This window comes from Delphinus delphis, chromosome 5 (genome assembly GCF_949987515.2).
Source record: "Delphinus delphis chromosome 5, mDelDel1.2, whole genome shotgun sequence".
Lineage (NCBI taxonomy): Eukaryota > Metazoa > Chordata > Mammalia > Artiodactyla > Delphinidae > Delphinus > Delphinus delphis.
In genome coordinates, this window is record NC_082687.1 from 46,340,283 (window position 1) to 46,367,743 (window position 27,461).

Below are 27,461 nucleotides of genomic sequence, written 5' to 3' on the forward strand. Positions count from 1 at the left end.
AACCCTCTTTCAAAAGAGGAACCTCCACTGGATCTTGCACCCTGGATGCATTCTATCAGAAGTAGCCTTCTTTCCTTGGGGAAGGCAAAATTCTTGTCCCAGCTTTGTGTTTTCCTCTCCCACCCTATCGCCTTCCCACACACCACAACTGAGTTGCGTGTCCTTCCATCACAGGCTACTCCCGCCAAACCAGAGTTCAAGGGCAGCCGGGCCACAAAATTCATTTTGAATGTGTCAGATTTAACAACCTCCTGCCGCTGACCAGAAGCTGGTTTCCACAGTGCACAGTGACAAATGGTTCTGCTTGATATCTGGTTATCACAACCAGCCATCTAGTATGGGAATGCCATTCCTTCAACCAGCGGGACATGACCACCGGTTTAAAGGAGCCAGGCGTCTACCCCCTCTTCATTTCACCAGTCATTTCCTAGTCCAGCTCTGTGCAATCTAAGCTCGCTTTATATCTACTCCCGTCCGAGCTCCCTATGACAACATCCTCAAGGGATTAGTGGCTCCAGGAACTATATCACTGTGTATGTTCTCATGGGTGCTATGTTACATTAGAAGAAAAGATATCTTTATGTGGTTCTTCAGAGAAACTAAAATGAGCAGGCAGGTATAGAAAAAAAATTGTATTGAAGCAATCAAATCACCTGTCCTTTCACAAATTATGAGATGAATAAGAAAGTCATTGTTATGTTTACAGAGTGAATGCCTATGTAGTATTAGATAGAACCACATGAAATTGTCAATATTTGACAATTTTTGGTCAACTACAATAGCAAGTTCATGTGATCCAACCTGTAGCTGAACTAGTTATCTACTGTACAAATACTAATTAACTATGTGTCAATACGCAGTTACTATGTTACATTCTCTAATCGCCACAATTCTATAAGGTAAATACTATAATTATTGTTACAACTTTAGAGCTGAGGAAAGGGAGGCTTGGGGAGGCTGAGGAATGTGTTGAACACCTCACAGCTAGCAAGCATCGGAGGGGGGGATTCCCAAGCTGGCAATCTGACCCCAGAGCCCATGCTTTGAACCACTGCCCTCTACGAAGGACAATTTGAATTCTGACTTCGGCATTCACTAGCTTTGTGACCCTGAGCTGATAACTAAATTTCTCCAAGCCTCAGTTTTCTCTCCTCTGAAATGGGACTAATAACAGGACCTATCTGATGTGAGGACAGAACATGATGACGTAAGCAAAGCACTTAGCACAGTGCCCGGCCCAGGGGAAGACGTCAACTGTTACCTCATGGTGGTGGTATCAGCACAGTCACTCTGCCACCTTCACCAGGACCTCAAGTGACATCCCACGGCATGTCCCCATCACCCTTTGGTAGTGCAGTGGCCACGCATGGGCAGAAGGACAGTGAAGCCTGGGTCCTTAAATCTGGAAGCACTGCCCTTCAGAGTCAGCAATGGTTACTTTGGCGCATGGGAAGTTCTTCACACTGGAATGTGCAGCACCCCGCAACCCCTTCATGTGGAAGAGAGACTCTCCTTGCCACGCTGCCCCCCAAACCCTGCCCTCAGCCCCATCTTCTATTTCCTGCTCGCTCTACTTCAGATTTCTACTAAGAATCTGGAACACTTTCACTGACACCTTAGATTTCTCCTTTATTACCTCCTAGCTTCTTTGGCCATCAGCTGCAGACGGTTACTCAATCCATGTTTGAAGAAGCACTGACGATCTAATCTGGAAGCAGAGCTGTGGAACCCACAGCGCTGGCCCAGGAGGTGGTGGGCCAGGCTTCCTTCTGATTCTGCCACTGACCTGCTAAGTGACTGTGAACGAGTCACTTATAGTCTCTGGGCTCAAGTCCTCACTAATCTAGAACATCACTAAGTTTCTTCCCAGTACTAATATCTGTGGTGAAGAGAAAAAAAAGAATATACTAGATGAGCTTTTGAAGAAACGTGGAGTTTTTCTTTTTCCTTTTCTCTAAAAGCTAGTAGCGCATCTACGCAGGCACATCCTGTTTCCTTCTGATCACCTTTTAAACACCCACAGGCAGGAGAGTTTCATTTTACTCTGTTGACAAACTGCAGACCAAGATAGATGGCCTTGATTTCAGAACACCAGACTTCCATGATATTTGTCCTTAATGATTTGCACATGTCCTTGTAGGGTGCTTGTTTGTGGTTAGAGATGGGGGTCTATGGAGGGAAAGCCTCACTAAATAATGAAGAAAATGTGGTTCCCTTACTTACTTTCAATTTCTTTGTGTCTGTGTCTGTGCATAACAGTTGCACTGTTCTCCAGCAGTTGTAAGTTACACGTCCACTGTGTAAGGTAGACTTGGATGCCTGTAGAGCAGGGGTCCCCAACCCCCAGCCCGGTTCCTAACCGGGCCCCACAGCAGGAGGTGAGTGGAGGGCGAGCGGCGAAGTCTGGCGCTCCCCATCGCTCCCCCTCGCCCGCATTAGTGCCTGAACCATCCTGCCCACGACCACCACCCTGGTCCGTGGAAAAATTGTATTCCACAAAACCAGTCCCTGGTGCCAAAAAGGTTGGGGACCGCTGCTGTAGGGCACTTACTTGCCTGTATTTTTATGGCACACTCCAGAAGCTCGAAGTACTTTCACAGAGTATGTTTTTTAAAATTAAAAGTTTGTCCTCAATATCCTGTGATAATCCATAATGGAAGAGAATTTTAAAAAAGAATGTATACGGACTTCCCTGGTGGCGCAGTGGTTAAGAATCCACCTGCCAATGCAGGGGACACAGGCTCGAGCCCTGGTCCGGGAAGATCCCACATGCTGTGGAGCGACTAAGCCCGTGTGCCACAACTACTGAGCCCGCGAGCCACAACTACTGAGCCCAAGTGCCACAACTACTGAAGCCCGCGTGCCTGGAGCCCGTGCTCCACAACAAGAGAAGCCACCGCAATGAGACGCCTGTGCACCGCAACGAAGAGTAGCCCCCGCTCGCCGCAACTGGAGAAAGCCCGCGTGCAGCAATGAAGACTCAATGCAGCCAAAAATAAATAGATAAATAAATTTATATTAAAAAAAAGACTGTATACATACGTATAACTGAATCACTTTGCTGTACAGCAGAAATTAACACAACATTGTAAATCAACTACACTTCAATAAAAATAAATAAATAAATAATATAGGCACTTCCCATATCCCCCCAACAATAAAGTTTGTCCTCAATACTCCCAGGAGGAATTAAAAGAATTTTATGGGGCTTCCCTGGTGGCACAGTGGTTGAGAGTCTGCCTGCCGATGCAGGGGACACGGGTTCGTGCCCAGGACCGGGAAGATCCCACATGCCGCGGAGAGGCTGGGCCCGTGAGCCATGGCCGCTGAGCCTGCGCGTCCGGAGCCTGTGCTCCGCAACAGGAGAGGCCACAACAGGGAGAGGCCCGCGTGCCGCAAAAAAAAAAAAAAAAAAAAAGAATTTTATGAATGGAGGAGATGGAAACAGCCTCTTGGCCTCTGATCTACTTTCTTTCCATAGAGCACTCACCACCTTCTAACATACTGGATAACTTACATATGTATTACGTTCATTATTCATTTCCTCTCCTCACAAGGATGTCGACTCCATGAGGACAGAGATGTTTCAGACCATGGCTGAGTCCCAAGCACCTAGAGCAATGACTGGCCATATATTAGATGCTCAATAAATAAATTAAACTTTATAAAATCATGTAAATGATTCAGGTAGACCTGTACCCTACGCATCTCACTTTTAGAAATCATACTGTGTCATCAAAAATAAGAGGTATTGTACAAAAGATCACACCGGCAAGGATAGTGATAATGACCAAGGTGATGATAAACAAACATGTGGGTTCAGTAGTTTAGCCCAACTCTGCAAATTCCCACATAGAGGTTCCAGGCTGAAAGAAAACTGGGCAGTGAGCCTAGAGCAAAACAATAAGCTCAGGTTCTCTTTTCTAGTCCATTTTCCTTCAATTTCATGGGAAATTGTATTTGGTAGAGAACTCCAAGTGTGTCTAAAGGAGTCAGATCCTTGAGGACACTCCAAGGAAAGTGGAGACAGAGCAGTTGAGCCATGCTCACTTTGTACTCAAGGGAACATTTTTTTAATCCCAGTCTGAGCACACGTTGACATCAAGGTTGATAAGTAATGCCTGTAGTCCTCTGAGTGTCATAAAAGATGTCAGTTAAGTCCAAAGTATTATTACACAATACCTTTCCTGTATAATCATTGCAGGACATAAAGCATTTATGATACATCTGAAAGCATGATATTTTCTCATTGCTAACATTGCTGACGACAGTCACAGTTCTTCAGTTTAATTCTGCTCGTATTATGCCGTCCCTGACCACAGAGACCAACAGGCCTAAAGTAATCACATCACTCTTGTTCTTTTTCTCTCTTTACATTCTAATTCTTTGGGGAAACCAAGGGATTTATTTCTTCAGAAGAATGTTAGTGGCCAGAAGGTGGCAAATAAAGGCACGGGGTTCAGTCATCCCTTCAAAGTCCCAACATCCCCAGTGGGGAACCCCAAGTTACCATTTAGTACTAAGAATAACAGGTAGAGGAATTACGTTTGGGTTCACCTTTCACCCTCGGGGATGAAAAAAAAAACTCTGGAGAAGGAGCATTGCGGAACACAAATTACAGTATCCTTAATGCCTCATTTCAATCTCTAGGAAAACTACACAGCTGATATAAAAAATGAGTAAGGTGTGCCGGTAACAACAGATACCAGTTACATTTATAGACTTATATTTGTATTTAGTTTCTTAGCAGGTGCTTACTCTGTGTCAGGGAGGATACCAAGTACTTTACATATTTTAACTCTTCCAACAGCTCAACTAGGGAGCTACTATTATTACACCTACTTCACAGGTGAAGAATCTCAGGCACAGAGAGATTAAAAACTTGCCAGAGATCCCAAAACTAGCAAGTGGTGGTAACAGGATTTGAACCTGGGCAGTCCGATTTCAAAAAATACGCTTTTTTTAAAAAAAAATTTATTCATTTTTGGCTGCGTCGGGTCTTAGTTGCAGGTGAGGGCTTCTCTCCAGTTGTGTGCAGGCTCAGTAGTTGCAGTCTGCGGGCTTAGTTGCCCCGAGGCATGTAGGATCTTAGTTCCCTGACCAGGGAGCCCACTGGACCACCAGGGAAGTTCCGCAAAGAATACGCCCTTAAACACTACTGTCCATGCCAGATCTGCTGTGACTTAGAAATGGGTTGTGTATGGCATGTACAGTGTTGAGGTGTTTTTCCAGCTGGCAGACGTTTCCTTAGGGAGAATATGCCACACAGCCCCCAGCCACATATCAGTTGAGTAGATCAGTTGAATGGCGCCAGCCAGCAGTAACGAGAGAGGTTGTCAAGCAATTAGCCTGATGATAATTTGGTATAATAAAACCTGCTTCAAATCATAATTTAAACGGACAGTGTGGAGGACATTCTTCCTTTTGCTTTCCTAACCTTCCATCTTGTCTACAGTTGAAAAAGGCAGTTTGAATCATAGCGGGGCTAGCAAACACACGTTCCTTGAAAAGAAATGTGACAGGAGACCCACACAGAGAGGCAGTCAGCCCAGTATGTGGAATTTTCACCCAGTCAGCAAACATTTCATGAGTGCTTTTGCTATGGTGGGCACTGGAGAGATCAAAGCGGGTAAGACACAGCGATTTCCTGCCCCAGGTTAGTGTTGGAAATGGCCAACCATCCCTCTACTGGAAAAGACTCAGTCTGGACAACTGGTTGGAGATGAAGAAAGATAACTGGGCAATCAGTGTTTGAGCTACCGGGCTGGGAAACTCAAATGCCAACTGGGCCAGGCAGGCAGGGTCATTGGGCAGAGTGGCAGGTGTCAGATCATAGGAAGCACCGGCGCCCCAAAGTAAACGGGAGGGGGTACACCTCACCTGATGTGGGTATACCCGGCTCCAACCCACTGCTGTCATATCGTCTGATTTTTCCAGAAGCCAGATTCTTGTGTCAAACTCCCACATTTTTAGTGAGGATTAAACAAATATTTGCAGGCCAAATGCTTCTAGATCAAACAAATGTCTGCAGGCTAAATACTTGTGAGATGTAGTTTTCAAATTCTGTTTTAAAAGTTCAGAGAACTTTATCAAATTCACTGAGTCGACTAGCTTTAATAGTGGATTTGGTATATGTTGACCTTCAGATCCTTATGTACACCTAGTTTCGATCATTTTAAATTTTTTATTGACGTAACATACACAGAGTGTATCAGGTGCGCTTATGTAAACAGCAAAACTGATACAGACTATTTCCAGCATCCGCGTGAGGCTTCTTCCAGACTTTTCCAGCCTATTCCAGACTCCCTGCCCTGACTTTTGACCTCCATCATCAATTAGCTTTGCCTGTTTTGCCTAGTTCAAATCTTAATCACAAGAAATTGATACCAGATGTAGTTGCTTCAGGTCTGAAAGAAATAAAACTGGGTTTAAACAAATAAAGGTACAACCAAAAAAGAGTCCCGGTGAACCCAGCACCACGATGGAGCCACACACTAGCCCAGTGCTTTTCAAGTTCTGATGCTTCTGACTTACATGCACCTTTGCTTTCCGAAAACTATCATTTCCTGTGCGAATAATATAGGCCAACTATGTACTTGTCACTCTGCATAGAGTATCTCATTCAAGCATCACAAAACCCCTCTGAGATACAAATTTAGATAAAATGTATTCCAACCGTACAGCTAAAGAAAACCTGACCGTGGTAGGTATGCAGCTGGATCCACACAGCCAACTTGTACAACGTTTAGGTTCAAAGAAAGGGCTATTACAAAGCCCAGGTACTTTTCCACTGCACCACACGGCCTACCCATAAAATTACCAAATGGTGTGTTTTCTTAACTCTTCCACAAGAATATGATAAATTTCAGTTCTTAACCAGGAACATAATGAACCTTATTGAATTTAGCATCTGACTAGGAGTTCATGCTTCACTTTATAAGGACTGGTGGTGGTGGTTTGAAAGCTGACCTTTATTATCTAGGTACTTTTATTTTTTAAACAACTTAATGAGAATATATATATATGTATATATATATATAAATTTAACACATATATATAAAAATATATCTGGGAGGGAGGGAGACGCAAGAGGGAGGAGATATGGGAACATATGTATATGTATAACTGATTCACTTTGTTATAAAGCAGAAACTAACACACCTTTGTAAAGCAATTATACTCCAATAAAGACGTAAAAAAAATATATATATATATGAATCACTTTGCTGTACACCTGAAACTAACACAACATTGTAATTCAACTATATTAAAAAAAGAGACTCAATTGTCTGACACATAAAAAAAGTCAATAAATGTTATCATGATGATGATGATGAGACGTTTAAAACAAACCTGATTACGAGGCCCAACAAATTAACTTCCCAGGATATTGAAACAATTTGAAGATATGATGCTGGAACCATTCTGGGTGAACAATAGTCAAGAAATAGTGGAAAATATGAGAGTCTGAAAAAAATCATGATTTTTTTTAAAGTGGAGGAGTAGAGGGCAATAGATTCTAGAAACAGTGGACAGGTGGATTTCGTATAGACCTCTAGAAAAAAAAAAATCTGTAGGAGATTAATTTGATGGTTCATGAACACCCAGAAAGTCATCTGTGGTCACTAGAAGCCACCCTGGGCTTGCTGAGAGCAAGTCAAGCTAACATCTCATTTAAGAAAGAAAAAAATGGGGCTTCCCTGGTGGCGCAGTGGTTGAGAGTCCGCCTGCCGATGCAGGGGACACGGGTTTGTGCCCCGGTCCGGGAAGATCCCACATGCCGCGGAGCGGCTGGGCCCGTGAGCCATGGCTGCTGAGCCTGCGCGTCCGGAGCCTGTGCTCCACAGCGGGAGAGGCCACAACAGTGAGAGGCCCGCGTACCACAAAAAAAAAAAAAAAGAAAAAAAATGACATTATAATTTCATAATCGGTCCTTCCTCTGTGCTGTTGTGTTACTCACAAATTTGATAAACAAATCTTCCTCTGTCAAAATAAAATAACTTAATGAACACAATGGTAATATATAAATAAATATATATATTTAGCATAGGTCTTATTTATCTTTATTTACCTAAACTAATTTCCTGGGGCTTATGAGAACATTGTGTTGTATGAATATGGTTCTGAGACAGGAGGCAGATTTGGATGTTTCAAGACTTTTCTCTGTCCCAGGAAATTTGTGTAGCACGAAAATGGGATTAGAACAGTGGTGGCTATAAAATTTGCTCTAAGAGGGGCTCCCTGGTGGCAAGGGGATAGTGCAGGAGTTACAGGGCACTTGTCTTGAAGCTGTGCTCCGCATAGTAAGTTCACTGTTTTCACTTAGACCAGAGCCATTTCCTAAAGATGCCTTCATTCATTCTTCAACAAGATTGAGAAAACAACAATTGTTTATAGCAAAGAATATTATTTTATTGGGTGGGCAACTAATGCATATTATTGGGAGGTGGAGAGAGGAATTAAAAGCCCCACTGTCTGCCAACACCAGCCCCATGTTGCTGCCTCTAGGGAAGATGGGCTCATTCACCTCGTGCCAAATGACAATAAAGGGAGCTAGATGGTCGACGATTCAAATCAAGAGACAGAGCTCTCCCGGTGGCTCATCCTTTCAACAAATGGGGAGAAGCTTACCAATACTTCTCATGTAGAATGATATAAGCCACTAGGAGTTCATTCACGCCCAAAGCTTTTTAGTCTGATATAGGCAAAAATTCCAATCACATATATTACCTTTTACCTCAATGGCCGCAGTGAGACCACCTATCCTATTTGAACTCTAGAGTCAGAGCTATTGAATCAGCTTCTTCTACTTCAGGTAGCTCAGAAACTCAACTAACATCTGGTGAAATATCCAAATTTATGAGGAGCACCTGTTTCAAAATTTAGATCTGAACTCTAATGCCCAGGATCGCGGTCCATGGAAAACCAGCCGAGTCAGGTATGTGACCTTTCCTCAAACCAATACCTGTTGCTTAAGAACTTAAGCCATTTTTAACTCACAACTTTAATCTTTGCTTTGGTCACCAAATTTGTTTTCTAATTTTATTTAAAAAAATTTTTAATTGTGGTAAAATACATATAACATAAAATTTAACCATCTTAACCATTTTTAATGTACCCTTCAGTGGTTTTAAGTGCAATCACGGTGTTGTGCAACCAACACCACCAACCATGTCCAGAACTCCTTTCACCTTACAAAACTGAAACTCTGCACCCATAAAACAGTAACTCCCCGCCCCCCTCCCCCAGGCCCTGGCAACCACCATTCTATTTTTCTTATTTCTGAGTTTGACTACTCATCTAAATGGAATCATACAGTAATTGTTTTTTTAAAAAATTAATTAATTAATTAATTTTTGGCTGCGTTGGATCTTCGTTGCTGCGCTCGGGCTTTCTCTAGTTGCGGCGAGTAGGGGCTACTCTTCGTTGCGGTGTGTGGGCTTCTCATTGCGGTGGCTTCTCCTGTTGCAGAGCGCGGGATTTAGGTGTGCGGGCTTCAGTAGTTGTGGCTCATGGGCTCAGTAGTTGTGGCTCGCGAGGTCTAGAGCACAGCCTCAGTAGTTGTGGCGCACGGGCTTAGTTGCCCCGCGGTATGTGGGATCTTCCCGGACCAGGGCTCAAACCCGTGTCCCCTGCATTGGCAGGCGGATTCTTAACCACTGCGCCACCAGGGGAGCCCAGTATCTGTCTTTTTGTAACTGGCTTATTTCACCTATCATAACATCCGCACGACTCCTCAGTGCTGCAGCATGTGTCAGAATTTCCTTCCTTTTGCAAATTCCTTTTTTTAACCATAAAATGTTTCAAGTTTATATAGCACATTAATCAATCAACTAGATTGAGGGGGAGTATTTGGTCTGTTTAATAAGACTTTAGGGCTTGGAAACCATACGAGAGGGAATGAGATAATCTGCTGAAATCTTTAAAGCTGTGGTGCTTTAGGGTACATCAGAACCACCTGGAAAGCTTGATAAACCGTCAATTACTCAGCCAAAACCCTAGGGTTTCTGATACAGTAGGTCTAGAGGAAGGCCCCAGAATCTGCATTTCATGGGAGGGCCTGGTCAGTGAACACACCTTTGAGAACCGCTGTGATCCACTCAGGGTTAAGCCTTGAGGATTTCAATTACCAAAGATTTCCTATAGTACAAAGTAGTTGAGTAATAATATATATACATGTCACATCACCTTAATCCAGTCGTCTGTTGATGGGCACCGGGGTTGCTTCCACGTCTTGGCTATCGTAAACAGTGCCATTATAAACACTGGGGTGTGTGTATCTTTTAGAATTAGTGTTTTCCCACCTAAGACAGGAGACTTGCAGTTACAGAAGAAGGGAAGCATAGAGCAGAGTAAGAAATAGCGAGAAAGTCCAGTCCTTGCCATTCCAGGGTATTGTGGGAATGATGGAGAGACTGGTGGCAAGTCACACTGTCAGAACCAAGTTCTGGTTTCACCTGTCTGGCCTCAGGGAGAACAGGGCAAGCATGCAAGGAAAGTGAGGGGAATGACCAGGGTGTCAGCGAATCTTGGCTCCATTGCTCTGCTGGAGACTCCAGGAGGTCACTGTGAGGAGGGCCTGGCTCAGCTCCATTTAGATAGACATCGGATGCCAACCAGTACACGTGGAATGAGGCAGCAATGATGGCTGAGATGATCCTGGGGTGGACCCCTGGATCAGGGGTTGTTGGGATGGAGAACTTGGTAGACGCTAAGGTGTCTGAAGCTAATGGGAGCTGAGCAAAGGCCGAGTCTGCCAGTGGGAGGTTGCCAGGGATCCCCAGGGGCACTGCCCAGGCCAACGCTGACCATGGAGGCACTAGCTGCAGAATTCAGTGGTAGAGGCCAGCAGTGACAAGGAAGACCAAGGCAGAGCCTAGGGACCAGGGGATAGTGCGTCCAAAGACCTGTACTCACCACTGCCCAACCCCCCAGACAGTATTTTGGCAAAGCAGTTGGACAGTGAAGACAGAAGATTACATCTGAGAGAGGGTGCATTTTATATTAGAGACTGAGTATTACCTCAATGGACTGACTATTCAAATGATTAGACCAGGCTAGCTTTTTACTTGGCTAGGACTGAAATTTATTGTTTTGTTTCCTTGCTAACCAGCAAGTGTGAGTTTGTGAGGAAGACCAGATTAAGTCTTGGCAGAATAAACGGGAACATTCGTGCACAGTTGGTGGGAATGTAATTTGGTGCAGTCACTATGGAAAACAGTATGGAGGTTCCTTAAAAAACTAAAAACAGAACTACCATATGATCCAGCAATCCCACTCCTGGGTATATGTCTGGAAAAAATGAAAACACTAATTCAAAAAGATACACGTACCCCAATGTTCATAGCAGCACTATTTACAATAGCCAAGACATGGAAACATGGAAACAACCCAAGTGCCTATCAACAGATGACTGGATTAAGACGATGTGACATATATATATATATATATATATATATATATATATATATTTACTCAGCAACAAAAAAATAATGAAATTCTGCCATTTGCAGCAATGTGGATGGACCTAGAGAATATCATGCTTAGTGAAGTAAGTCAGACAGAGAAAGACAAACACCATATGATATCACTTATATGTGGAATCTAAAAAATAGTACAAACGAATGCAAATACAAAACAGAAACAGACTCAGAGACACAGAAAACGAATCTGTGGTTACCAAAGGGGAGAAGGAGGGGGGACGGACATATTAGGAGTATGGGATCAACAGATACAAACTACTATATATAAAATAGATAAGTAACCAAGATTCACTGTACAGCACAGGGAATTATACCCATCATCTTGTAATAACCTCTAATGGAATATAATCTGCAAAAATACTGAATCACTATGCTGTACACCTGAAACTAGCACAATACTGTAAATCAACTATACTTCAATTAAAATAAAAAAAGTTTAGATAAAGAACCTGCATTTTTTTTTCCTGTATCTAAGCTGTCATGTGACTAGGGTTGTTAGATAAAATCCAGGACATTCTTTCACTAAAAAATTATTTGCCAAATTCAAATATGACTCAGCATCCTGTTTTTTGATGTGCTAAATCTGGTAACCCTACATGGGACCTACTATTGCATGGGTATACATGGCGATAAAGTTATTAGTGTCCCTGCATTGCACTGCCTACTTCAGCCCATAGATCTCAGTCACTAACAGTTTCATTACTGTGTCAACTGAGGGCAACTGACAGAGCTAAACCCCAGTCTGCACATGCTGGGTTTCAAGCATGTGTTAATATTTCAGAAACAATCTAGTAGCAGAGAAAAATTAGTTCAGGTTAAAACCTGTCCTGCAGACAATGCTACAAAGGGGCAAATCCATACCTGAAACATACCTATCACTTTCTTTACATTCAAAAGTGGATATTCACATTCAAATTATCACAATACACCTTTTGGATGATTTCCAAAATTGTGAAACGAGCATTTTAATTATACCGTCAAGATAGCTGATGTATCTTCTAACCCTCATCCCCAGGGTCCCCCATCCCTGGCCACTAAGGCTCCCCTGCTGACTGCACTGGGAGGAGTCCTCCGGGGGTCTGTGTCAGCCACACTGGCTGAATGACCAAAGTCAGCCTTTTGAGGCTGAGGTCACCTTCTGTCCATGACTTGAAGGCTTCTAATGACAAGACCCCCTATCCACAGATAGCTCCAACCAATTTGTCACAGTGATAGCACCACTGGGAACACATTCCTTAATGGTAAGATACTGATAACCTGCAAAATCACTTTTAAAAATATAAATAATAGCTTTATTACTGCCATTTTATATTAGTGTAAGATTGTATTGTTCTCAAAGGACTTCAACTACTGTTGCCCATGTCTTTGGAGATTTGCACGTCATCCTCCAGCAAGGTTCTGAGGGAACAGGAAATGGAAAGGTGAGTTTGAATGAGGAACCAGGAAAGAGGCAGGTGTGGAGGAACAATTCCTAGGAAAGGAGTGAGATTTGAGAGAGATGGGGTAGGGTGTGCAGAGAGCGCTGAGAGGTACTGAGATGCGGAGAAGCCCGGGGGTTTCATTCGGGTGCTGGCCAGAACAGACCACAAACACAAACGGCATCTTCTTCAGAAGTTGGATGAGTCCATCCTGCCATGGACAAAGGGTCTTCTAGGGCTTTGGGTGAGTACCAATAAGTCTAGGACTTAAATTCAACATCATTTATCAAGCATCTACTATTTGGGAGAGAAGTGATAAAATCTCAAACATTCTCTTATAAAACAATGGATGTTCCAGCATCTCAATATTAATCACGTATTTCAACCATTTAAAAATTATAGAACGAACTGTGATTGGAATCAAGTTGTGGGGCTCTTTTGTCTTGTTTGGGGGAGAATAGAAAATGATGAGCCTGTATTCATATCTTAATAACCATAAAACCCTCTGTCACTTCTCCCTTCTTGCTGTGCTGTTTCTATTTCTATTTTTATTGGCATGTAGACTTGCTCTCATCAAATGAGTTAGACAAGATGGGGGAGTTAATTTATTTAAGGGAATGTGGACAACACTGCTGGAAAAACAAAAGGCACCAGTGAGTACTATCTTTAAAGCAAAACAAATGAAAGCACTGATGGAACCCAACTGTGTTGCCCAGGGGCTGAAGAACCCACACTGGTTTGAGCAACCACACCAGCTCATCTGACTCAAAAGCCTGGGCTTTTTGTGTGTAAGATAGATCGGAGTTCAAATCCACACTTAATAGATGTGTCCCCTTGGCCAGGCTACCCTATTAAAAAGTCTGTTTCCTCATCTGTAAAATAGAGTCATAATGATACCTATTTCATGGAGTTGTTGTAAGAATTAAATGAGATAATGAAATGCTTAGAACACCCAAAGCTAAGAGGTGAGAGCTTACAAGAATCATTTCTTTACTGCTGGCAAGCTAACTTGTAAATCAAAATTGATTCCTAGAGATAACATTCTGCATTTGATGCAAATCAATCCACTTCTTCAGAACCTAATACTACGAATCTTATGAAGGCCCAGTGGGCCAGTTCAATCACATCACATATATTCAATGTCAAGTGCCCCATTCTTTTATCCCATGTCCTTAATTTTAGAATGTTAATCCCAAGCAATTTTCATTCTATTGATAATACCAGTCATGTCATCTGCATTTATGGGACAGGTTAGGGGTACCATGAATTATTGTAGAAAAAGAGAAGACCTCTCACTACTGCAGAGCTGTTCCAAAACAAATCAAAGACAAGCTTTTTCTGAACATTCTACTGAAAGGTCTCGAAGTTACATTTGCAACTATATGATGCTTTGTAAACTCACAAGTGTGCAAAGAGGAAAAATGCAAGACGGATTAAACGAAACAAAACCCTGTGGGTCTTACATTCCTGAACGTGAGCTTGTTTTTCTGTTCGTTAGGATCTCGTGGAATGACTTGGAGTTTCTGACCTCTGCCCCTGACTTTGAGACAGTGATGGAAAGAGGATGAGGAATCATGAAGCAAAGGTTGAAAGGGCCCTGAATCCAAACACCGCTGGCCTCGTGGGGATGCTGCCCTCACTAAGAATTCCCACAAACCAAGGAGGGCCCTCAGGCCTCACCAAGTCAGTATTCTTGTTATGAAGGTGTCGAATGTAAAACTGTGTAAACAGAGTGACACAGAGGCCATTCCTGCTTAGTGACCTGGATCAGAAAGGTCTATTTTTAGAAACTGCTGCAAGCCATCACGCCCTTGGAAAGAAGGCAGGCCACACACTACTGCTGTTTTTAAACCTTTCTGTGCATCGGGGTTGTGTTCTAAAATGTTTGTGAAGGAGTTCCGAGAAGACGAGAACCATACCCGATCTCTGTTTAAAGCTGAAAATCTGAATTTTTAATTTGACTTACGTATCGTGGCCAAGAAGATGTGTGGAGCTAGTCTTTCATTTCAAGGAATAACCATGGAATTGCTCAGATCGACGCTGATCCCATCCTTTGAGCCAATGTGGGCCAAAGAGACAAGGACAGATCCCTAGGAATGACCTCTCAGCCAGAGGAAGGCTGAGGCGCACCTTCCAGGGCTGCAGGCTGTGTGCCTCGGTGGGCATTAGAATCCCTCGGCAGGTTTGCTACAAAGCAGGCTCCCCCAGCAGAGAGTCTGATTTAGGGGAGTACAGGGACTTGCATGTTAAACAGGGACGACAGCTGATTTTGATGCAAGTTGTTTAAATGTGTTTCAACGTGTTTCATACGTTGAGTAAGAACTGTTAGAGGAAGATCACATGAAACGTGAAAGATGCTGAAGAGTGAGAAGGGAGAATCATCAGATAAAACATAAACAAACCAAATTACAGTTCCTGCCACCAACGGAGAAAGGAAAAGCCATAAGATGAAAGGAAAGAAGAGCCTGGCCTTGGAGTTGTGTGCCCTGAAACAGCTGACTCATGTTAGCAAACTTGGCTTCTTTTCCTAATTCTGTGTTCCTGGTCCTGGGACCTATGGCTAGACCTTCCATTTCTGGGTGCTTTGACGTCCATAAAGCAGGCAGCAGTTTCTCCAGAATTGCTCCTCAGGGGGTCAAGAGAGGGGCTTTGCCAGTGACCTCTGACCCCCACCTTCATACTAAAGTTCACTTACATCTACAGTCATCAGCAGGTCACCTTTTCCCACTGCTTTCTTCTGACAAATTTGATTTCTGTCCAGTTTGAGTTTTTCACTGGCAGGAAAGATAATCCCCATCCTCCTTGAATCGTGCTCTCTCACCACATCTTTTGGGCTTTGGGGCAGTAAAACTAGGCGAGACATAGGGTGAAACTGTGCGAGACGTAGGGAAGAAACCACTTCTCTTAATGAAAGATGGAAATGCCTCCACTCACAAGCATTTGCTGGACAGCTAGTCACTGACTGAAGGGAGGGGCAGCAAACCCAGAGTCCAGGTTTCTTCTTCACACGTGTCATCTTTATTGTCACAACCTTCATACAAAGTAGGGATGAGCGTCTTCACTTCCCAGAGGGAAAGGAAGGAAGGTGGGAAGTGAAAGCAGTTGGCCCAGCCCTCCCAGTAAGGGGCAGGGCTGCAGACCAAGTCCCGCCCGACTGGAAGTCAGTGCCCGCAACCAGTGCACAGCACTGCCGCTGGAGCGGGGCTTGGAAAGGGATCCCAGCCTCCACGTGACAGGTGACTGCAGAGGCCCCGGCTCCAGCGAGGCTCGCAGAAGCTGGGGGCACAGTGAAGGTCGGGCCCTGCCACTGGGAGCATCCCGAAAGCCAGGCTCCCAGGACCTAACCCCCAAGGGAGGGCTGGAGGTGGCTACCGCACCGAGGCACGGGGCTGCAGAGGGAGGAGGGATCGGTCGATCTCATTTCACAGAGGGGAGAATGCCTTCAGACAGGATCCTTCTTTGGTGAAAAGCGTGGTCTTTTTTTTTTTTTTTTTTTAAAGCATAGAGGAGGTTTACTGGCTCACACAACCAAAACGACCAGGGTCTGACTGGATCTGACTGGGTCCAGGGTCTCAAACAATGTCATCAGGAATCCATCTGCATCCTTGTTTTGGCATCCTTCTGGATTGCCTTGACTCCCAGATAGGGGTCACCATGTGATGGTAAAGGTGGCTCACGGCCAGCAAGCTTGCATCTGACCAGCTTTAAAACCTCAGCTGATAGTGGGAAGCAGCTGCATAGCACAGGGAGATCAGCTCGGTGCTTTGTGACCACCTAGAGGGGTGGGATAGGGAGGGTGGGAGGGAGGGAGATGCAAGAGGGAGGAGATATGGGGATATATGTATATGTATAACTGATTCACTTTGTTATAAAGCAGAAACTAACACACCATTGCAAAGCAATTATACTCCAATAAAGCTGTTAAAAAATTTTTTTAAATAAAAATAAAACTAGACTTATTTAAAAAAAAAAACCTCAGCTGAGAGCCAGTGCCCCCAACGAACTCTTAACGCAAAGCACAAGGACTAACCCCGTCCAGTGACATAATTCATAACAGCTGATGTTTATATAGCAACTTACAACACCAGTGAGGGAGATATTATTACACCCATTTTACAGATGATGAAACCATGTTAGAGGTTGAAGCAGTGGACGAGCAAATGTTAAAGCTGGGATTCAAAGTCAGGCAACCGGGCTCCGGGCCCGGGCTCCCGTCCACTGCGCCACACAGCTGCTGTTGGGTATGCTTTTGTTTTCACTGGGTATGTTTTCCTTCACAAATATTCAGTGAGAACATATCTTGTGCTAGGAACCATTCCAGGCACTGGGGACACCACACAGAACAAAATCTCTGCCATTAAGGAGTTTATAATCTAATGAGAGGAAACGGAATGAATAACTTTATGAGTGTATGTCTCACAGGTGAAAATAAAATATAAGGAGTGTTGTGGACATGGTAGAAAGGGGGCGGCAATTTTCAACTGGCTGTACAAGGAAGGCTAATATTTGAGCAAATACTTGAAGGAAGCAAGGGAGGAAGTCAAAAGGGTTTAACTGATTTAAAAAATTTTAACTTACCTTTTGGAAGAACTTAAGTCATAGGTAGCCACTAGTGAAAAACAATAATTCTCTTTCATCTTTTGCTCCTTTAAGTTATGAGGGTGAAGGACGGAAGGTTAGGAAACACATCTCACTCCCGTGACAACTCCGTGAAAGATTGTTTCAGGTGTCCAGGGCTCGCAAAACAACATAGCAACCCTCCCACATAAACAATAAACGCACTAATCAAGCAACCGACCTGAGGATGATTTCACACCTCCCACCCACCAAGCCAACGCAGCATCAGACAGGAGTTTGACAGCAGAACGAGGGGCGAGTGGAGAAGCTGCATTTTTCAAATGCACCGACGAACTGTACACAGGATCCGGCAGCAAGTGGAGACAGTGACGTGGGGCTCTAGACCAGCGGGCAGTGGAACAAACATGTTAGGGATAGAGGCAGAGGCATCCTAAGGCTGGTCTTAGAGGCATAATTTTACCAAGGACACACCACGCTCTACACGCTAGGATGCCAGAGGTGACAGAACCGTGAGAAGACAGGTAGCAATGAACACATACTTGAAGTTGCCACTTTAATTAGCAATGGTCAAAGGAGAAAGAGCCTTAGGGGTCATGTCCAGTCAGACAGACCCAGGGGGTTCCCAGCCTTTGGAAGGCTAAGCCCCTGACGTTCTTAGAGTTCCCAAACCTATACTTGAAGCCTCTTGCCAGGACCTCACTAGGATACCTGTGATCTTGGAGCAGTTATAATTAAACAAGACATAAAAATATATAATCCAAAAGGAAAGGGGTCAGCAAAACAGTGGAATTATCCAGAACAGGACAAAAGTGCCAGGACCTTCAAAGCTCTGATGTACCATTAAGGACGTATGTAGTGGGTGGTTTTTAGCAATCCTTTCCAGAAACCGTTTCTCTACCCCTGGGTCTCAAGAAATGGGGGACTGGTGCTAAGGCTACCCACAGTGTGATTTTTAAAAACCGGGGACGGATGAAGTAAATGAAACAAGCTCATATGCTTCTTTCACTCGGGACCTCTTGACGTCGTCTTCACGTAGCGCATCCCATTAGATTGAATAAGTTCAATGGCGTCAAGCCATCCTTCTTGCATGGTTTGTTTCATGGGGGCACCATCCAGAGACGGCATGTAGAGTGAGCACGGCAACTGCAGTGTCATGGGAATGGGTCTACCCGCTCTAAATGGCGGCCCCAACACCTGCTGGTAAAAATGAACTCCTGGAGCAATGGCACGTGATAACGGCTCGGGTCACAGGTGTTCCCAGGGAAGGCCAGACAAGTGCTCCCCTGCCCACGCCCATTTGTCAGTAGTAACATCACTTGATGAGCTTTAGCTAGTGGGAACCAACTGCATAGCACAGGGAGAACAGCGTGGTGCTTTGCGACCACCTAGAGGGGTGGGATAAGGAGGGTGGGAGGGAGACGCAAAAGGGAGGGGATATGGGGATATACATATGCATATAGCTGATGCACTTTGTTATACAGCAGAAACTAATACGCCACTGTAAAGCAATTATACTCCAATAAAGATGTTAAAAAAAAAAAAGCGACACCTCCATATAGCAGTAATAGAGAAACAGATCTCATAGAAATGCTAGACCAGGAGCCACTGCTGCAGCAGCCCTTCCCTGCAGGCCTCTCTGGGCCCCAGATGGTTCAGAGACCTCAGCAGGGGCTCTGTTTTTGCACCTTAGTTGCCCCCATTCTCAAGGCTCTGCTCTACTCACTGCCTCTCTTGAGTTGCCTTCTTGATTCTCCTCCCGCTACTATCCTTATGACCTCTTCCACTCTGCCTTTCTTCTCCCTCTCAGTTTCTACCAACTCATTGTTTCTCTTTTCCACTTCAACTTGCAGCTTAAACCAGTGGTTCTCAAACTTCACTGCCCATTAGAATCACCAGGGCAGCCATAAAAATGTCCAAAGCCAGGCTACATCCTATGACAATTAAATTAGAGTCTTTGGGGGTGGGAGCCAGCCATCAGTTTGTTTAACTCCCTAGGTAATTCCAACGTGTAGCCAAGTTTGAGACAGACCAGCTTTAAGCTGTTTTGATGCAAGGATGCAGAATCATAAGTGGGCTCATATTCTAAATCAGAATCACCCAAACTAATTTTTTTTCTAGCTAGCGCACCCTGATCTAGAACTGGGGAAAAGGATTCCACCATAACTTTTGTGTGATCTCAGGACTGAGACTGCATATCCTCTACGAAGGCTCAAACAGAGCCCTTAATGGCTGGGCACGGAGGGGTGACTCCTGCTTGGAATACATTTGTCTGAAGTAAAACCATGTTCCATGTTATCCCAGGAATGAAACCAGGTCTTTTATCATCAAACCTCCTTCGTGGGGAACAATACAGCATTCCTTTGTATGTGGCTAGTGTTCAGTGCGTAGCCAGTGAGCATATGTAACCCAATGAATAAAAATAAGTTATCATTATGTGCTACAGGAAAAATGTCCCTTTTCTCGTTACAGTAAGGGAGTCTTATTGCATACCTCTTAGGAAACCTAATAATGTGTTACATGAATTTTCCACGGGAAGGAACAACTGGCTAGGAAATCGAATACTATACTTCTAGACAGTGACATTCAAACCTACGACTCCAGGGAAGCCAAAAACTGCTCTGAGTCTGCTCCCAGCAGGATTGAAATACCTCCTCAAAGCATACTGAGCAAATTCCCATGATGCCAGGCCTCTTGGAAAAGTTTCTGGGGGTCGAAGGCCACTGCAGCTGCCTCCTTCCCCTCCTCTCAATCACTTGCTCAAGTGGAAAAAATGTTTAAGGGGTAAGTTACCACAGTTCTCAGTTCTCCTGATTTCCCCTCTGGGGAAGTCTAATCCTGGGTCTTCAGATGGGACGCAAACCGTACCGCAGCCGGGGATCTGTATTCACGTCCCAGATATTTGCAGCCTTTGCACAAGTGAAAAACTGAAGAGGGCAGAAGAGCGAAAGGACAAGTGAAGTACCAGTGTGGGCCGCGGGGCTGAGAGGGTCATCACAAGCGTTAGGGAGGCATGGAGGTGGGAGGTACCATACGGGACGCTCAGAGCCATGCTGCCGCCATACTGGGGACCACCACAGCTCAGGGATCTCGTCAGAGGGCACTGGGACTCGCACACCCCCTACCTGCACCTCCACAGAGGACTCAGCCATGGAACACAGCATGGGGCCCTCTTTTATATCTTGAGAGACAATTCTTGGAACTTACAGGGGACAAAAATCTTTCTCATGTGGCTTCTGTGTCCAGGCGAGGTAGAAGAAGCCACATTTGTTGTGCACCTGGTGAGCACTTGGAGCTTCAAGAACAGTTTTGCAGCTGTCTGTCAAAAGATGATTGTTCCTTTTCTGTTTGTCCTAGGCTCCCGCCTGTCCACCTGAGAACTGTTTTGTGACATCATCATTTCCCCAAACGCCGCGTATTGTGCTAAAGAACACGATCTTTTCCAATTGCTCAGCCTGTGCTACACACATGTGCCCATAGAACCTGACCATTTAATTCAATGCACCAGGAGATGCAAGACACTTGCCCGAGAACCCCCTTCTGCAGGCAGAGGGTCCTATTCTGTATGCAGTCTCCCGCCAAGGAGCGCTGACTTGTTTCAGAATCAGAATGCTTCCTACTCAAGTTCTCCAGAGCACACGTGGTCTTTTTCTTTAAACCCTCATTCTGAACTTGGACCTCGTTGGTACGATCTTTAACACTACACTTCCTCTTAGCGAAAAGGTTATAATCAGAAACTTTAAAGCCCTATGTTCTCATCTGCACAAACAAGTCAAATGAGTGCATTAAATAAAACCATCATAAGAGTATGCAGTCGGGTACATTTTCTTGAGCTGAGACTACAACAGAAGCTTCTCATGGAATAATGACTCAATATTTTATTCCAATGAACCGTTTTCATAAACACTGTCTTACTTTCCCCTTACAGCAACTCAGTAGGGAAGATATTATTACTGTTCTCTACTTTAAGGAGAAACTTCAAGTCTCAGAGGGATTGAGCTATCCTCATGGTACGACGGCCAGCACACAGCCGAGCTCCAACTGGAGTCCCCATGATACGGACTTCTCTTCCCGTGCTGTTTGCCATCTCACATCTGAGAACCAGGAACTTGGTGCTGTGCAGGCTGGTTTAGAGATTGCCAATTTATGAGGAAAAAAAAAAAACCCAGATGCTTTTTATGCTCTAGAAAAGTTTCCACCCTCCCTTCAAACTTTGCTGTTTTAAAAATAGGGAGTTCTGTTCAATTTACTTTTTAAAGCTGTTAATGAACTATTTCTTTAAATTGCTTTAAAATAGTTAAAAAGAGACATTAGGTGGTTAAGCAGAGTAAGATTAAGATGATTTAAGAATACAGCTGCTTTTTTAAGGAAATAGAGTCAGGCAGGGGTGTGTGTGTGTGTGTGTGTGTGTGTGTGTGTGTGTGTGTGTGTGTGTGTGTGTGTGTGTGTGTGTTTTATAAAATGTAACCATGAGTTAGAAAAGGAAATGATTTGCAAAATCCTTTTTTTATGAATAGTTCATTTTGCATTCTTCAAAAGGCCTTTAAAGCATTCCGTTCATTACCAGATACTTCTTACAAGATCACTGACTTGCAAATCCTGGGTGAGCTACAGTCTCACAACTCAATCTAGACATAAAAAGGTCAGAGAAACCTAACACGGAGGTAGCAAGTGTGTGAGCCACCCACCTCATTCCATTCCGATAATGTCATCTCACCATGCTAACCCTCAGAAATGTGGGATGGTCTCCTCAGGGGGAGCATGGGCTGAGGGCGGTGGTGAACTTAATTTCATCACCATTTTTGTTACGAGGGAGGAAGCAGCTGTAAGGCTACAAGTAGTTTTATTTCCAGAGGCTGATGGAGGGCCTTGAGTCAAAGAGTCAGTGGGGTGCACAAAGCAGTGAGGTGCATTTCCTCTGAACTCCCCAGGAAGTTCAAGGTCAGTGGGGAATCGCCTCTCCTTTCACTTTTTCCTAGATGAATTAAAAATCAGTCTATTTGGGTTTTTCTTGGTTATGTTTTCTGCCTGGTTTTCTTTTTAATTAATTTATTTATTTTTGGCTGAGTTGGGTCTTCGTTGCTGCGCACGGGCTTTCTCTAGGTGTGGTGAGGGGTGGCTTCTCTTGTTGCGGAGCACGGGCTCTAGGTGCGTGGGCTTCAGTAGTTGGGGCTCGCGGGCTCTAGAGCGCAGGATCAGTAGCTGTGGTGCACGGGCTTAGTTACTCCCCGGCATGTGGGATCTTCCCAGACCAGGGCTCGAACCCATGTCCCCTGCATTGGCAGGTGGATTCTTAACCACTGCGCCATCAGGGAAGCCCTTTTTGCCTGTTTTTTAAGTATCACGAATATTTCTAAATGAAGGAGGCAGCTGGGTGGAAAGCACTAGCTCACTGCTCGAGATGCCAACACGCTCCGAGACCTGCTTCTCAGAGACCTCCATCCTCATTTTGGCTCTTCGCATGTGGCCCTGGGCGAGTCCCTACACATCTTTGGGTGCAGTTCCCTCATTTCTACCTCTAGGCAGAGCCGTGGGTTGAAGTGACAAAACCTAGATTCTCAATCTGGCCCCTTCTAATTCTGACGATCCGATTCAGGACAGAAATCTCAGTCTGAACACAGGGCAAGTCACGAAGCCTGGGAGTACACATATTTTAGGCAAATGCTTATTGTTTGTTTGTTTGTTTGTTTTTACGAATTCAACCCTCCTTTCTCCTCAATTTCACTTTTCCCAGTAAAATGTGATCTAGTTTTACCCCCTTCTTCTCCTCACACACGAGCACATATATTCAGTCAAATAAAAAATAAACGTTCCCTTCCAACACGTCAACTCATAGACTAAATGAATGGGAAGGGGAGAAGCAGTATCAAATTTGCAGGGATGGTGGGAAAGTTCAGGAGTAAGATTTCATTTTAAAAAGGGGCTCATGTTTCTCCACCCTCTGTGTACTGTTCTGAATCAGACATGCTGCCCCCTATGCCTAGAAAGACCATTTCCCCACACAGCCTTCCTATTCACTGGGACCTCCAATCTTGTGCTGTGTTTTAGAGATTAAAATGGGCTTCTTTCAAGAGGTAACTTATTTCACAAATATGCAATTTATTCTCAGGAGAGTTTATCCTTTAATCACCTACACCATATACTGAACATACATATTTTCACTTAATTCTCACAATAATCCTTTGAGGCAAGAATCAAATTAAATGACTGTTTTCCAGGCAGCGTCGAACTTGCATCACCATCTCATGCACCCTTTCTCCTAGAAAGAAAGAATCTGACTTTCAAGTGGCTTATATGAGCCTTGTAACAAGAGTACAAAACAGTTAACATGAAATATACCCCCAATGTTTCTTTGCCAAACCAACCATTGATACCAAACTTAGGAGTAGGATAGTATCTGGCAAAAGTAGCAACTTGATGCAGAAGGTTGAGAGGTTGGATTTACCAAGAAAAGTGGGTGGTTGGGGGCATTCTTATTGGGGTTACAATGCCCCATTGGTTACAGTGCCTTTCTGATGATCTGAGTCAAAACAGGAATTAGAGTCCCAACTCAGGGTGAAAACATGAGGTTAGATGCTTATCCAGCAATTAACCCCAACAGTCTGTTCTGAAAGGGAAATGTAGCCTTTGATTTTTTTAATTTAAAATTTAGGTTTTCTGCAAACAGCAGCGAGTATTCCCTGTACGAAAAGCACCTTGCAATCACCCTCAGGGATTTAAATTAAACCTGCAGACCCTTTCCTTTGTCTTTAGTTTCCATTCATTCTAAATGTTACTGGCTCTAAGACATGCATTTTACACCCACCTGCCAAATAAAGTCTCTGTTGATTTTACAGAGGGTTTGGAGTATTGACTCTTATTTGTGTAATGTCTGCTTTCTTAATTTACATCCTTTGTACTGTCCTTGCATTCCACGAAGGTTTTCCTTCTTCAGTTTCCCTTCAACTGAGAGATGTTTGTTTTCCTTTTCGAAGGTCTTTTCTCTGGCTCACTTCTCATTTTATCGTTTCTTCTCCGTTTATCCACCACTAGCTGCAGACCTGTGTACTCAGCAGCGGACACATTCTCTGTCCTCATAAGTACCCACATCACCCCCTTCACTCCCTCCTCCCAGAGGACTAAATGCTGCCTTCTTTATGGGTCAGCAGATCTTCTAAGGTCACTGACCCACAACTCACTTGAGACTTTGCCTTTCTCTTGTCACTGTAGCCTTTTAAGAAGGTGTTTTTACTTTTGATTGTTTTTGGTCACTGGGTAAGACACCCTCAAAACTTATATAAACACCACTACCCTGCTCTGCATTCCTGGCATATTTATGATGGATGAGGAAACCTGCCCAACCTGAGGTGCTCCCCTCACCCACCCAAAACTAACTTTAAGAAAAAAGGAGGCAGGTACAGATGGAACTGCTGATATATATACACATTTTCACTAGGCAAATGATTTCTCCAGGAAGCAGACCTCCCAATCACGTTTCCTGGAAGACACCTCAATCTTTTTTAAAAGTATAGAGATCACTTAGGAAAAAAAAGGAAATCTAGTAAATGAAATAACAAGTCACCCTGTTAGAATCAAGTGTAAGGAAATGAAATCTCTGGACATGGCATGGGCCAAGATATAAAGGTAAGACTTCTCAGGAAAGTGACAGCTCTACTAAGCATAGAGCCAGATTGATCCAGAGCATGGGGCTTCTACCCAGTTCTCTGTAATGTAAGGGAGGAATGTCTATCCATGTCCACCAAAGCATGTTTATAAATCCCCATCTCTAAATATGTGTGAGAAATAAAGACTGCCTCCTTCTCCTCAAACTCAGAGAGTTCAGCTATAAAAATCAACACATAATAGATGAGATAAGACATATTCAAAAGGCATCTTAGAGACAAAATGTTTCCCACAGCAGAAGCAGAGAGTGCAAGGACTCTTCAGTAACCTTATCGATCCCATTAGCATATCTAAAGAAAGAATGTGTCAATCAGAAAGGGGATTTGATGTGGAGGGCAGAGAAGAAATGGGACTGGAGAGGAGCACTTTGGCAGAAGGATTCCCTGCGGTCCAGAGAGGAAAGGGCTCTGATTCAGCAGCACGAACGTCTGGCGCGCCTGGCAGACGCGTCTCCAATGGAAAGATGGGCCATCTGGCCATCAGCGCGGATGCCAGCACACTCTGGCGCCTCAGACCCACTCTTTACTCTTGAGTCTGAGATCAGCATGCAACCTCCTGACCTAATTATGGACGGACTTCCTATGGTCCTTCCTTTCTCCTGTGGGGATAAAGTTTACTGATTCTTGGGCCCCTTGGGATACTTATTCCACTTACAGCTGTCTTCTTCAAAATGAGTTAATGCGTTGACATTCTGGTGCATATCCTTCAATTTCCTATGAGTTTGGACAATGTGAATTAACATTCCTAAATTCCGTGAGATCCTGGGCACTGTCATGACCAGTTCTGTACTTGTCATGACCAGGTCTGTAAGGTTGGGGACCAGCCCCTTAACGGTGGTAAATTCACGAAGGGGATAAAAGGGTGAGGGTGGGAGCTTCTTGATAACCAGACATCCAGCATATTTGATAATATGGCAATAGTCCGTATCGCCACATGCCTCTCCAACCCAATTCAGGATAATAATGAGCAAATACTGCACATCTACTATGTATTTATACTTTATACATTAAATCTTCAAAATGCCCTTTTGAGGCAGGAATTATGATTTCCTATTATTATTTTATAAATGAGAAAATTGAGGCTTATAAAAGAGGCCCAAAGTCACACAATTTGCGAACGACAAGGACAGATTTCAACCCCAGGATTGTCTGTTGCCTGTTCTGCTGGAGGAAGTGATTCAAATCTCATGTCACCATCAACTAGAAGGCATAACTAGAAGCCAGCATGACTACTTTTCATAGTTGGGAACAGGGCAGCCCTCTCCGGAGGTTAACCTATCACCAGAGTCCCATCGAAACATACCGAGAGTGTGGATTCCGCTGTCAATCCTCAGCAGACAAATGCCAGTGTTCTCAAGTTGGACTTTGGGTTCCAGTGCCAAAGTGAGTTCAAAAGCTTCAACACTCTTCTGGGCACATGGAACAGACCTAATGGTTCTGAGCCTTCCAACCCATCTATTTGAGAAATCGGCCACTGTGTTTGGGATGACTGCTTGCTTTACTCAAATCTTGACCCACAAATAATGGACCTGTGCCTCGAGCTGGCCAATAATAATAAAAGTAATGGCAGCGGCGCCTGTTGTTACCATGAGTAACCATGCAGAGTATTTCATTAAAGCATTCTGATCACCTTGTAAAGTAGGTATTTTAATCCCCAATCAAAAATAAGGAAACTGAATCTTCAGTAAGGTTAAGTAATTTGCCCAAGATCACATAGCTGGAAGATGGCAGCCCTAGAATTTGAACCCAGGCCTGATCTGACTCTGGTGCCTATACTTTGAGCCACTCTGCATCACTGGCCACCAGAGAAGCAAGCCCTGAAGAGAAACCAGACACAGCCCAGCACACTGCGGAGAGTCACTAGAGCCTGGGGATGTGGTGGGACCACACCCACGGCTGTGTTTTTGTGGTTGGGAGGAGCTGCTGTTCCCCTGAGCAAGGGCTCACACCCCTGAGAAGTGAATGCACGCAGGCGCAAGTGGTCCCCTAAGAGACTATATGAGACATGATGAGAAGACCAGCTGACTGTTCACATCTTAAAAACGGCATGGGGCTTCCCTGGTGGCGCAGTGGTTGAGAGTCTGCCTGCCGATGCAGGGGACACGGGTTCGTGCCCCGGTCCGGGAAGATCCCACATGCCGTGCAGCGGCTGGGACCGTGAGCCATGGCTGCTGAGCCTGCGTGTCCGGAGCCTGTGCTCCGCAACGGGAGAGGCCACAACAGTGAGAAGCCCGCGTACCGCAAAACAAAACAAAACAAAACGAAAAAACGGCATGGTTTGGTTAATGACTCCTGAAGTTCCACCAACTTAAACATTCTCGAGT

The 27,461-nt window shown here is 44.3% G+C and overlaps 1 protein-coding gene across 2 annotated transcripts in view; it reads right to left on the minus strand.

Moving 5' to 3' along the window:
• Positions 1–27,461, minus strand: part of SHROOM3 (shroom family member 3) — a 195,343-nt gene that overhangs the window by 166,837 nt on the left and 1,045 nt on the right. The window lies entirely within an intron of this gene.